General features: G+C 40.5%; 1 protein-coding gene across 7 annotated transcripts in view; it reads right to left on the reverse strand.

The window, feature by feature from the left end:
- Positions 1 to 13288, reverse strand: part of DAAM2 (dishevelled associated activator of morphogenesis 2) — a 209414-nt gene that overhangs the window by 176795 nt on the left and 19331 nt on the right. For all 7 annotated transcript variants that reach the window (XM_066993828.1, XM_048080087.2, XM_048080081.2 and 4 more), the window contains one exon: positions 4860 to 4998. The gene's annotated coding sequence lies outside the window, so the exon portion shown is untranslated. The remainder of the gene's footprint in view (positions 1 to 4859; positions 4999 to 13288) is intronic.

Genomic DNA, 13288 nt, shown 5'->3' on the forward strand with positions numbered 1-13288 from the left:
ATATATTAAATAAAATAAAGGACACAGCATTCAGATCCTGCTGCACACTTCGATATTCAGTCAGAAGTACATTCAACTAGATAAATCATTGATCCTTTCTGTGACCACTTCCCCAAAACAGAAAAGTACATTAAACTGGGGTGTTATATAATTCAGTACTTGTATTAATAACAGCCCAGGTTGAAGGCTGCTGGAGAAGCCAGCTTTTTTATCACTACAGACTGAACTGCAGATACCTCAGTGAAAGCTGAAGAGTGTTGCAGTTTGCAAAAATGTTTGATTCTGCAGAGTAATCCCCTTGCACAAGAGATGACCTTCAATAGGAAGTATTTTGGTCTGTTCAGCTTATAGGGGACAAATTCAGAAGCTACCAGGCAAGAAAATTTTTGTTCTTTCTGAGCAGCATATGACATAGGTTCTACATCCCAGGATTGCACAAATGTACTTACACAGGCAGTTCCTCTAGAATTTGGAAATAAAACCATCAAAGCATTTTTAGGCTCTGACCATCAAAGTGAAAAACAAAAGCTATAGTATTATCTGTACAGAGTGACAGACTCCATGGATGAAGCCCACAGAGTCCTGGGCCCACTGACAACACCAAACCAAAGACTTCCCCCCAGTTTCTTACTTTCTCATGCCTTTTTGTTTTTTTTAATTGCTCCCATGTGTGAAAAATATCGGTCCCAAACTGCAGATATTCAGCCCTCAAAACTCACATCTAATTACTCTGAACTGGAAGAAGCAAATGTGTCAAACATTTATATAGATTTAAACAGAGCCCTTTGGGGGCCCTGAAAGGAACAAAAAGACAAGGGTAAAGGGACATCCAAAACAAAAGAGATGATGTGCTGCTCAAAAACAGATTCCTCGCAGAATGCAGAAGCAAAAGCTTCTGTAAGATGTCGCTCCACCTCTGGAGATCTAAATTGTTTGTCTGATTCATAGTTAACACAAAAGGACATGGGTATATTAATCTAACAACAACAGTGCCCATTGTGAGCGCAGACCCAGTGCCAGGCTGCCTGTTCCATCTGACAATGAGATTAAACACCGTGGCTCTGTGAGCTCGGCTGCCTTCCATGCCTGACACCACCACCCAGTGCAGATACAGGGTCAAAGGCGGCTTCTGCTCAGTCACCACAGGCTACAGAATTAGTAGGGTTTTCACACCCTCCCTACAGAAGTTGTTTCTGCATGTCTCCCAGCCTCTGAACTGACACACAATATTTTGCACATCTCTTGAGTGTGCCACACAGGGTAAATTTATTATTTTTATTCACTATTAGCTTTTATTTATTTATTTTTATTAGTAGCATGCAGCGACATAGGATGTAGCATGGGTGACAGGACACCACTACCCTTATCTCAGAACCACAGAAAATTGTCCCCTACCTCTGAGGGGCTGAAATGAGGAGCATACAGTCAGTACAATACAGACATGCATATACATTCTTTTAGATAATATAATTCTTCCAAAATTCTTCTAAAACTGTTTTTATCTTTGGGTTCAAATCAGACGATCAGATTTGAGGGTTAGATTCCACACCCACTGACTTTCTGACGACTGAGGATGGGGTGTATACTTACACAATTCTGGCATATATAAATTTCAGATAAGAGCTTTTGAACCCTATCCCACATTATTGTGTTAATCCAGAAGTTTGAGAACATGCTTTGAACTTTAAAAAAAAAGTAGGGATCTGGACAATGCTCATCTGAAATAATAGTCATTATTAATTGAAAAATTAAAAATAATAAATGCATGAGATTGTATTCCACCTGATTAATCACAATGTGTACATACATGTGTATGTGTACATTTACATATGTGCATGCATGTAGATGTTTGAGTGAAACTGTGACAGAGCCTATTGCTATTAAGTTAGCTTGCATCTGATGCATTGTATTCCTGACACTGTGTAAAATTATTTTTTCCTTGTATTCATTTTATTTCCTTTCACTTGTGTGCATATTCATTTATTTCCTTTTATTTGTGTCCATGGATTTGTTTAGCTGCATGGCAGGGAGGGACTCAAGAGCTGGTTTTAAGTTTTGCAAGTGTTTACAGAATGCCTGATATTGTACTGACCATTACTGAATTAGCAATGATCGAGATCAACATGTCTTGTCCCAAACAAGAATAGACATTAAAACAGTCAGAAACAGAGGCATTCTCTAGCTATGAATACACAGACCTTCAAAAAAAAATCAAAGCAAAGTCTATGCGAAGGAAGTAGAAGTTGGAAATGTACATGATACAAAAAATCAGTGAAGTGTCAAAAGTTGGGAAAGGCAAAGGGAAAGGCAAAGGATATTTCCACTTTTTAATTTGTGACAGAATTTAGGCCAGATCTCTATCTCTGGTTGACTTCCGGCTAGCACAAGACCAGAGTAGAAGTAATGGCTGTTTTTAAATTGGCCTGCTGTCTTTGCAGTCTATAACTGATCAAGGTAATTAAGACTGATGCCAGCTTAGAACAGTCTCGGATTTTGTAAAGGACTTGTGGCTCTTGAAACAGCTGTTTAGCAGACAAGGAGCTCCAGCTAAATATCCTTTTCTTTACTACTGGTGATGGAGCTATCACACTGCTCCTATTCAGCCTAGGAAACTCTCTCCTTTCAAAAGCGACTTCAAGGTTGCCAGTTTTTCATGCTTCTAAGAGCTTTGTAGCACCTCAGAGGAAGTAAGCAGCTGGAGGAACAAGTCCTGGCTCCACCTGTGATGCCAGGCAGGGAACAACATTTGCTTATTGTGTATTCTTCGCAGAAGAGCAAGAGAGATTATTAGTTATGGTCAGTGTGGCTTGCTAAACTTAGATTTTTCATATCCTCTGAAGTTTACATGCAAACTAATTGGCAGCAACTGATCCCTTAGTAAGAAGCTGAAATCAATTAGGAAGCCAGCTGACTTTAATACAGCAATTAATTACAAATGACATTTAGTCTCAGTACTCTATGGCCAAGCTCTTTATTCTGGCTTTTGAGGCTTTGGCTGTTTTTTCTTTTTCCTCTGTTGCACCACGGCTAACCCACCCTGATTTTCCTGGACATAACTTCCATCACATAGAAGCTGCCCTAATTTGTGACACACACTTTCCTGGAGAATACTTGGCTTTCTTTACAGGAATTCCTGTATGCTTAGGAGTCCTGGAAGTGGGACAAAGTTCCTACGGAAATGTGGCTCCTTACTTTTCGGCAAAGGATGCTGAGTTGCTCTCTTGGAAACCTCCTTGACTGTAATGGGTGAGGACTGTGGAGAAGAAAGGTGTAAGCCATCTTCGTTGGACTTGGCAAGACAGTGAAGCTTGCTGGGAATGCAGAGCACCTACGTTCTAGTGGGGTGCTGAATGGTATGTGTGTGATTACCAGCAAGATTGAGTTGCTCTGGAGACAAAAAATACATTGCTTTCTCTGTGAAGCAGTTGACTGGGATATGAAGACGGACACACCCAGGTTTTGCAAGGTTTAATTCCATCAGTGGCAGCTTGAGCCAGAAGATTTGGTATATGCCAACAAAGCAGCATATATTTAACTAGGTACTGGCCCTGATTCTTTGTAAGAGGTACATACACATATACTGGGCTCCTAAAAGCACTCTTTGTTCCTGAACAACTGCACATGCCAGAAAATAAACTGGTCACCTCAAGGGATGCAGCTAATCAAGAATTAACTAGTTTTCCACAAGATTTCAAAGACGTAATATGCTAATGTTTTAATATTATGTGGCGTAAACATGTTCCTCTTCAATACATATTCATATACATCTAGGAAAATAAAGCTGTGAGCAAAACATCATACTTTGTTTTAGGCAACAGAATCTGAAGTTTAGCATTTGTATATTTTTCTGTCAGCCGTCTTTGAAGTTCTAACATCTGGGTTCTCCCCATTTAAGATACCGACAGAAGGGCAGGATTATGCTTCTGGAGACAACAGCAGAAGACTTACTGCTCAATTCAGCAGAAGTATGATTGAGCTTGAGCCCTGACAACTGATTCACCGCTTTCCTACTACTTGATATACTCCTTTACATCCGCTGAAGCACGCACCATCAGCCACAACTTCACAGTATTTTGGATCCTGTACAGTGGAAATATTATGTGAAAGAGAGGTTTCACACTATTTTTTCTCTGTGATTGCTGCAAGCACTATGAAAGAAACAGAAAGGATGCTGAAAATGATGAGGTGTTAGGTATAATCAGACTTGGCGCACAAATTGAATACACAAGCTCTTAATAGACTGAAGCCCTGGAGGATTCTAAATTGCACTCAGGAGGAAGGTGCTGACACTAAGTTTTCTTCTAATTGGTGGCCATTCTAGAAGAATAGAGGAGTGAAAAAGAAAGGAAAGAGGAAAATTAGAGCATAAAATTAAGAACATTACTAAATTACCATTTCCAATATGCATATTTACAACTTACAAGAGAGTTAACTTACAAGAAACGCCTCCAGTTTAGACTGTAATTCTAATCAAAACCAAGTTATTATGTTGTCCCTCAAACTGAGTGACAGCGCGACTAACACTTGTAGCATAGCCTGGATCCAAGTTCTGTTCTATTTTATTTAAATGATGACATGGTAAAGAGAACAGAAGGGGTAGGAACTTACAATTTCGATGACATTAGGAATTATATTGCTTCTAAACACACCTGGCTTATATATAATTAGGGACAGTAAGTGTTTGCTGTAACCTTGCTCTGTGTTGAAAACCACCTTGCAATCAGTGGAAGATTCCTCTTGCCTGGTGAATGTAGGTAACATCATGAAAGCTTAACAGAACAAAAAGTGATAGCTAAAATCCCATTCCCAGTATTTTTAGGATTTCCACTCCCATGCCCATCCTGTAAATCAGAACTAACCTGGATGATCTGTGTAGTTTCTGATTTGTTCTTCTCTCTCTCTGTATAGTACTCTGTGTTCAGTTCAAGGCCTCGTCATGTAGGAAAAGTTCACCTTCAGATGACTTAGTACAGCTGCTGTGACAGTAGAGATGGTCTTCTGGAGAAACAATTGCAAATAGTTTGTTAGCTTTCTGTCGATACGAAAGACATCTACAATGTTTCAGTGACTTTCAAAAGAAATTATAGAAGAAACGTGTACGGAAGTTCCAGTACAGCCTCTGTTAACTTCAGTACAGTGTTGGTCTTCCAGTGTTTTAGTGGAATCACTTTGTCTGAAACCAGAGTGATTGATATGTATATGCTTGACATAAGAAGATGCAGGCAGTGGGTACTATTTGTGCATGTGAAAATAAGAAAGCACTTTAAATGCTGCTTTGCTGAAGTACTCAACACCACACAGAGTACACTGTAGAATCAAAGCTAGTATGACTACCTCACATGTACCTTTGTATCTTCAACATCGACTGCACCTGCATTGTAGCAAAACTGACAATCGGTTACTCAACCCTTAGCTTTGAGTATGGGGAAATGATCGTAAGTGATCGTTGTTAGAAAAAAATAATTGTCCTTGCAGTTTGAATAACATATACAAAGATGGTTTTCAGCTGATAGAGAGCCAATGGCTCTGACTTCTTTGTATCAACTGCTCTAGAGAAATGAATTCCAACATTTAGGAGACCTGTTACGAATTATTTACTTTTATCAGTCAGCTAATTTTCTTATTTTATTTATTTATGTATTATTAAAGCCAAATGATTATGCTCCAAGACATTCCACAATTGCTGCTGTACTGTCATTTTAAGAAATGCCATTAAAGTGACCTTCTCTTTGTTTGCTTCCCATGGCATTTAACTAAGCTGTTTTAAGAGAAACATCATTAAAATCATCAGTTCTTCTGTGGGTGCCTTAAGATTATTCATAGAAACTGTAATCTTTGGGGGATAACAGAAACACAGGGCCTTGTTTTCACTTCATTAACCCCATTTTCCACTGAAGTAACGACATCAGTTTTAACACAGATTCATCAACATGGCGCAAACTCAGGATTTATTTGTTTATCTATTTATTTTCTTTGAGAACTTGATACTGATGAAAGATGACACATTAGAAACTCGAGAGAGTGAAGTCCTCTACTCAACCTCTGATTATATATAGTACAGGAAGCAAATCTACACGCCCTCCAGAAACCTTTCACCCCAGTTCCTCATTTTTGCCCTGAAATAACTTATTTTAAGAGGACATAGGACAGCTCATCCCAAATAGTACTTGGTCCTGCTAATAAGTGCCACCTGTGATCACAGTTACTGAGTTGTTTTGACTCAGTCACAAGAAAAAAACAAGTAAGTTATCATAGACTCATGGAACAGCTGAGGTTGTAAGAGACCTCTGGCAATCATCTACTCCAAAGCCCTGTCTCCGGGCACCACTGAGAAGCATCTCATTACATCTTCTTTACTCCTCCCCATCAGCTATTTATATACATGGATAAGACCTCCTTAAGCCTTTTCTTCTCCAGGATAAACAGCCTCACGTCTCCCAGCTTCTCCTGGTATGTCAGATGCTCCAGCCTCTTAATCATCTTCACCCATTGTTGGACTCTCTCTGGTATGTCCAGGTCTCTCTGCTGAAGGTTATCTCCACTCATTCCTTGTATTAATACGTTATGAGTCAGTCTATCCCGATATTCCCTAAAGAGCTACCCTTAGCCACGCAATTCACATGGCATTATATCTTCTCATCCCTGAGTCTGAAAGTAGGGTAGCTTACCCTATGACACCTGCAATTGTAACAATTTTCCATTCTGATCCACTGAAACTGAATTTGAACAGCTGACCACATTTGTTTTGCCACAAGTAATAATTAGAAGCTTATTTATCAAGCAGACCTGCTTGTTTCTACATCGTTGTTGATTGTGCTGTTTGATTCCGCATTTGTACCTTTGCATCTGTCAGTGCCACAGGATCTCACCACCCAACCACATGATCTTTACACAGTTTTCAAAAGCCTTCTGTGCACATTTTAGCCATATCAACATGTGGCCACATAACTAAATCCTATCCTGAGTTGTGACAGTGTTTCTACAATAGCTGTTGTCGCCTAAAAGAAGTGAGCAAGGGAAACATGAATAAATACATGACTCAAGAAAGTAAAGTGGCAGAAATTAAATCCTTTGATAATACCAAGTAAGCACACAGGTTTTTTTTACTGGGATAAGTTGAGCAACTCACTCGTGGCTCAACCACTTATGAATAATGTGGTCATCCTAAACACACAGAAATAAAAACTTTATAGCATCTTACAGCTGTGTTCATTCATTCACTCACTCACTCTTTCTTTGTCTCACAGCTCTATAAAACCCATTCCTCATCTCAACAAAGAGAGTCAAAATTCTGTTTAGATTTTCAGCCAGTGGTACAGCCACTGGTATTTCTATTAATTAATCTGGATGGCTGGAAAAATACAACAATTTTCTTTTTTCTTAAGCCACTCAATCCATAATAAGACATCTCATTTGAGACCACAACTCTGTAGGAGGAGGCTAGATTTAATGCAAGAGAGACAGGACCTGATGCCAAGATTCTCTATCCACTTCTCCCCTTGACTCCCTCATGCTGTTGAAAAAATTACATGGGGATATGGGGTAATTTTTCAACAAGGCAGGACGAGTTTGCCTTGGAAAGTGTGTTGGTATTTGTTCATCCCCAGTTGAATTGTGTAGTGAATTTGAGAAATTATGATTCTGGATGTGTCACTGCAAGAGAAAACTGAGCAGTAAAGTGCAGCCTCTTTGACTAGTCTTCACTAACTTCAACATTTTTACATGCATCTGAGCAGTCAGAGGAATAGATAAACCTTAAATTAAGATTTTTTTTTTTGTTGCCACATCCAAATCATCAAGCTAATCCTCCACCTTTTCTTCTGCTCCAGTGCTAGCATAACAGGTCAATATTCCCTTCCCGTAAGGGGAAGCAAAGAATTTATCTTCAGATGCCCAATCTGCTCCCCAGTGCTGCTCCAGAAGTACAAGTATATTCCAGAAAGCTTCCCTCTTTCAGCTTTCGCTATTGCTATGGCTTCTGGAAAACAGATGTACTGTAGACCTAGATACTTTATATTTTATCACTTATGTGCAAATGATTTTTTATTTTTTTTTCTGGTTAGAGAGTGCCAATGCAACAAAACTCCCAGTTCTACAACATATGCCTAATACCTTATACAGCATTCTATCCATCCTGCCCTTCAAGTTAAATCTAATAAATGAGTATTCAAAGCTGGAGAAAAGGCATGAAGGGCATTCCCATTAATTCTGCATCTCTTCAAAGGAGCAAGCTGCAGGCCTAACCCCAAGTAACCGGGAAAGTGGAAAAACCCTGGCACCAAGTCCCCATCTTCCTAACACAACACGTAACAGGACTAGGATATAACATCCGAGAAGAACAAGCAACAGGCACGCTTCTGTGTAGTCCTCATTCATCGCAAAGAAAGCTCCTGCCTCAGCTGACACTGGGGCAGTGTACCCCTGGGGCTTAAGAAGCATTGCCTGGCACATTATCCATATGCAGTCCTAAGTGATTTTCTCAAAACAGCTGGTGGAGATGGAGCAGAGAAAGAGCAGTTTAATGCCAAATTTTTTCACTTGATGCAAGTATCAACCCCCTTGAGTACCAATTTGGCATTCCTCAGCACAGACACACTCTGCTTTTGAAATATTTACCTTTCCTTTATTTTATACCCTTAAGAAAATGCTGGGAGGAATGTGAACTGTTTTGTTTTTTGTCTTCCTATGACGGCAGAGATTTATTTATAGCTAGGAACTGGAGGACAGTTCTCACGTGGCTGCTGAAAATTAAAACAGCATGTAGGGTTTTGTTTTGTTTTGCTTTTATGCCTTTGCTGCTACAATCTCTCCCTGCGTTCCCTAAACCCGTGTTATTGTAACCAGAGCCACATTTTGCATTGCTACAATTGCAGGGTTATGTAAATTCCAAAGGCTTTAAAGGAAAGGGCCTGCAGATTCTGCTCTGAGCCTAGGGAAGTTGACACAAACAGTTATGCCCAACATCCAGGGAGAGGCAAACGCATTCAAAAACTATCAACAGACAGGAAACATAAGTCTCAACCAACCTGACGTTTTCTAAACCTTTTAGAACTTGCTGCTTTCCGTTACATTGGTTGTTCTCTTATTTTCAGTGTTGTGCTTTGCTATTGCAAGGGAATTTTCCTTCTACCACTCTTCACATGTCCTCTCTCGCTTTCCACTGGTACACACCAGTTTGTCCAGGAGAGCCAGCAACAGAAAGCTGTACAGTTACAAACTCTTCAGGCTCAAGGAGCCGTATTTTTACAGCTATGAAACCACAACACATTGACTAGAATTACTTCATTTATGAACACTTTTAGATTAAAAAATAAAATTACACTAAAAAGAGAAAAAGCATACTCATGAAAGACAGCAGCAGAACAAAGACTATGCACCTGACCACTGCATGAGAAGCGTCCCTACTTTACATCAAGTAGGGTGGGAAGAAGTGTGATACATGGTGCACGTCCGTGTGCGTCTGAGTAACCAAGCTGTAATGCTGACTCTAGCTGTGCATTTCTGTGTGGGCATGGGCAAGCCAATTCTTGTTTCTGACTCTCTAAAAGAGGGATAATAATGCCTGACTCAGAGTCAATATCAGAAGGCTTTGTGCAAGCTCGTCTTCTCCAGTCCGTGTTTAGACAACTCAGCTAAACGAGAAAAATATTTAGCACTCTCCTCCAGCCTTGCTTCTTGTTCAGCTCTAAATCACCACTTGTCAAGTTCTGCTCAAACCTCAGACAAAAACCTAGATCACATTTGTGAAGTATGTGGAGGTTTTGCACAGTATGGTGCACCCTGTTCACAGGAGCATGCTAGTAAGAGCTCAGAGGAATTACTGTATTTGTGCAAAGGAGCAGCCAGAACTCCCCAGCAAATTCAGCTGACACACAAGGAAGGATGAGGCTGTGGCACTACTCCAGCATGCTGCTTTCTATGCTTGTTGAATTTTCCAGGCAACCTCAATCTTAGTGCAGCAGATATGGAAAAGCAGGGCTTGCTGCATTGTTTACCCATCTCTTGTACCGCACAGAGCTGATCACAGTAAGTCCTCAGGAAAGTAACCAAGAAGCACTGCCTCACAGCCACATAGGTCAGTGCCAAGCCAACGCATGAAGAGACACTCCAAGCAACTCCCAAGCTGTGGTATTTTAAAAACAGTCACTACAATGGAAGAGATGACCTCAGTAGCAGACAATAGTCCCTACTCAGCTGGTAGTTACTGCTGCTACACAGGTAGTGATAGCTGTTGTTGCCAAAGTGCAGCTGTTTAAATCTTACTTAAGAAAGATGAGACCCATTTCTGGAGCTGAAGCTACGGAGGACACCCACGTCACAAACTGTACAAAATTTGAATGTAAAAACTGAAGGATCCAAAAGTAATAAATATTTTTGTAAATGTGGTCCTGCAGTTGGCCCAGTGGAACATAACTCTCAGACACAGAGAGGTGGAGTCCAAGGGATGATCTATATCAATTTCTTTTTGAAAAAGGACAGTGTAAGGGTCTGTGGAGAATTAGAAACAAGCAGCCAGACGACAAAGAGAAACCAGAAATAAAAGGCAGCTGTATTAAACTGTGTCCCATTCATAGTGTACTTCATGACAAGTACCTGAGAACTACACATTTTGCTACACAAACCTTGAATCCTTACCTCCGAAATGACAAATTTAGTGCTCCAAAGCACTGTGGAGCACAGGCAAGAAACTTTGATACCCTATTAATATCAAATTCCTCTCAGATTTCAGTCTTAAACCTGCATCAAAACAACCTGCATCAAAGTTCATATAAGCCTCTAAATTACCAGCACTGTTTCCTATAGACGTCGGTCTCTCATCCAAGTATTAAGAAAGGTGGAGGTTGCTTAGCTTTTGGTACTTGAGAAGTGTGCAGCCTGTAATTAATGGCCAAAGCAGCAGCATCGCTCCCATCTACAGCTCATTTGTTTGCCTGAGTAAACAAAATCCTTCCTTCCCTTCCATGTACTTTGACAGATACTGCTTGGCTCAGCAGAGTTAGCAGAGCAGGCAGGACAAGGGGCCACTTAGTCAGCTCTGTGACACCATTTGCCAGCTGGACACCTCCAATATCTGACACAGTCAAGGCAAAAAATCGTAAAATGCTAATAAACGTAACCACACAGACTTTTTGATACAGCACACAGGCTTGATGAAACAGGAATATAATGAAATCTTCCTACTGATACCAAATGGCAATAAGAAAATGAAAGGCCTGTGTTGGCCCCGTGGTTCAGTGTGGTGAGGTCTGGTTAGGCCCATATTAGATTCTCAGGACTATCATGTTCCAATGCTGGGTAAAGGAAGAAGGACAGAAAGAAAGAACAGTTGTGACTGTATGGGTAGGAGGTAGATGTGTGTGTGGGGAAGCAAAGCTAAAAAACAACAAAATCTGGAATGTTCTAATGGTCTCTAATGATGTAACTCAGGTGAGCTGCACATCATCCTTCAAGAAGCAGTCTTCTCTTATCCTCTGTCCTTGCTGCAATCAGCTACACCCAAAAATATCTGGAGGGAAAATTATATCTGACACAGCCATGTTAAAAATGACCCAAACTAAGAAGTGGCAACTCTGAGGGTGTGGGAAAGTCTGCAAACAAATCACTGGGTGTGTCAGATACGCAGACGCTAGTATAATGCGGTGATTACTGTGTCTCCTCAGTGAATATGTAAAAGTTAGCTTGGTGTTTTAAGAACCATGCACAGTGACCGATAAACAAACTCAAGTCTGGCTGTGTTTACCTGGTTGTACAATGTTGACTGTAACCCCAAGGCTTCGTGGGACACTCGGAACATAACTGAAGTCCAGAGATCCTAAACAAATCCAGTTTGGCATCTTTGCTACACGGAGACTTTTTAGACTGTTTCAAGTTATCACCGAACTGGGAAAAGTGTTTTTTGTGATACCCACCAGTACATTTGTTGGGGAGCTTCATTGTGGCCACACGGCCCACCATTCCCCACCTTATCAGCCTCACAAGATACAGTGTGTGAGATCCAATCAAATGGCCAAAGCAGGCCCTAGAAACAAGCCCCCAAAAATTTGGTGTAAAATTCAGCTTTAGAAATCCAAATGCAACTATAGGAACCTAGAGAACTCATGAACTTAGGGCTACGCAGTTTAAAGAGGAAACCTAGAAGATACAGCTTATGCATTCACACAGCCTGGGCTGCTTCATTACAAACAGGTGGGCAGGTACACAGACAAACAGATAACACAGTGGAAAGCACATATCCTGACACACGCAAACACCTAAGAGCAATTAATAGCAGTGGCCAGCCAGCAGAAGCAAGCCTGAGATAAAAATAGGGGGATTTTTAATGGAAGTCTGAGAATACTTCCTATTTCTCTGGAGGTGCTGTCATCAAGTCTGGCAACAAATTGTCAAGCACCCTCTAGCTTCTTTGTGAATTATATTTATTCCTGAAAGAGCTAAAGAATCCCAAAAGACCATGACTAATGAGCACTCCAAGGGATAACCGAAGTTTGCCTTTCTCTCCCCCTATCCCTCGTACACTGTGTGTAACCATTTAGTATTGAGTACCCAGAACTGAACACGGAGTTCCCAGCGCTGTTTCATCATAGCTCAGAGACATACTTCCTCAGCAGGCTATTTGGATCAAAGACTTAAGGCAACATCCCTGAAAGACGAGACAAGGCAACACACAGAGGGGACTTTTTCACCATCTCCTTCCATTTTAATTTGCTGCACTCCCATATGTCACCAGGGGCTGTAGGATGTTCAGATGGATCCCGTGTCATGTGCATTCATGGGAGTATAGGACAACAAGGTCTTCACGTCCTGTTTCCTACAGCCCCAGACACTGCATACTAGACATGCAGTCCAGCAGACTCCACAGAACATTTATCCCACTTATGTCACACATTAACGTAAGACTTTCCAAATCACCAGTGAGAAGTAGAATAAGGTTAAGTTTTATGGCCTAAGTGAGGCAGCCATTCTCACTCTTAGTTTAAAGCAGCTGACAATAACAGATTAGGCATTTCATTGTACAGAGGTACAGTATCATCTCCCTGACCTTTGATATCTGATTACAAAGATCATAACTACTACTACTTTGAAGAATGTGCTGTGAATAAAAAAATACATACAGCTACGGATAATATCTAAAAAGTGAGAAAAAGCAAAATATTAATGTGTGTGTAATCTGAATTTTGTAGGTACAGGCAAGTCCATTCCTTTGGTTATCTCTGTTGATATATCTTGCAAAAAATGAAGGCCAATAATTGTAAAATTAACTCTCAAGTCTGATGAAGCAGCTTTCTTA

The sequence above is a fragment of the Anser cygnoides genome, chromosome 3 (genome assembly GCF_040182565.1).
Source record: "Anser cygnoides isolate HZ-2024a breed goose chromosome 3, Taihu_goose_T2T_genome, whole genome shotgun sequence".
In the NCBI taxonomy this organism is placed as follows: Eukaryota; Metazoa; Chordata; class Aves; order Anseriformes; family Anatidae; genus Anser; species Anser cygnoides.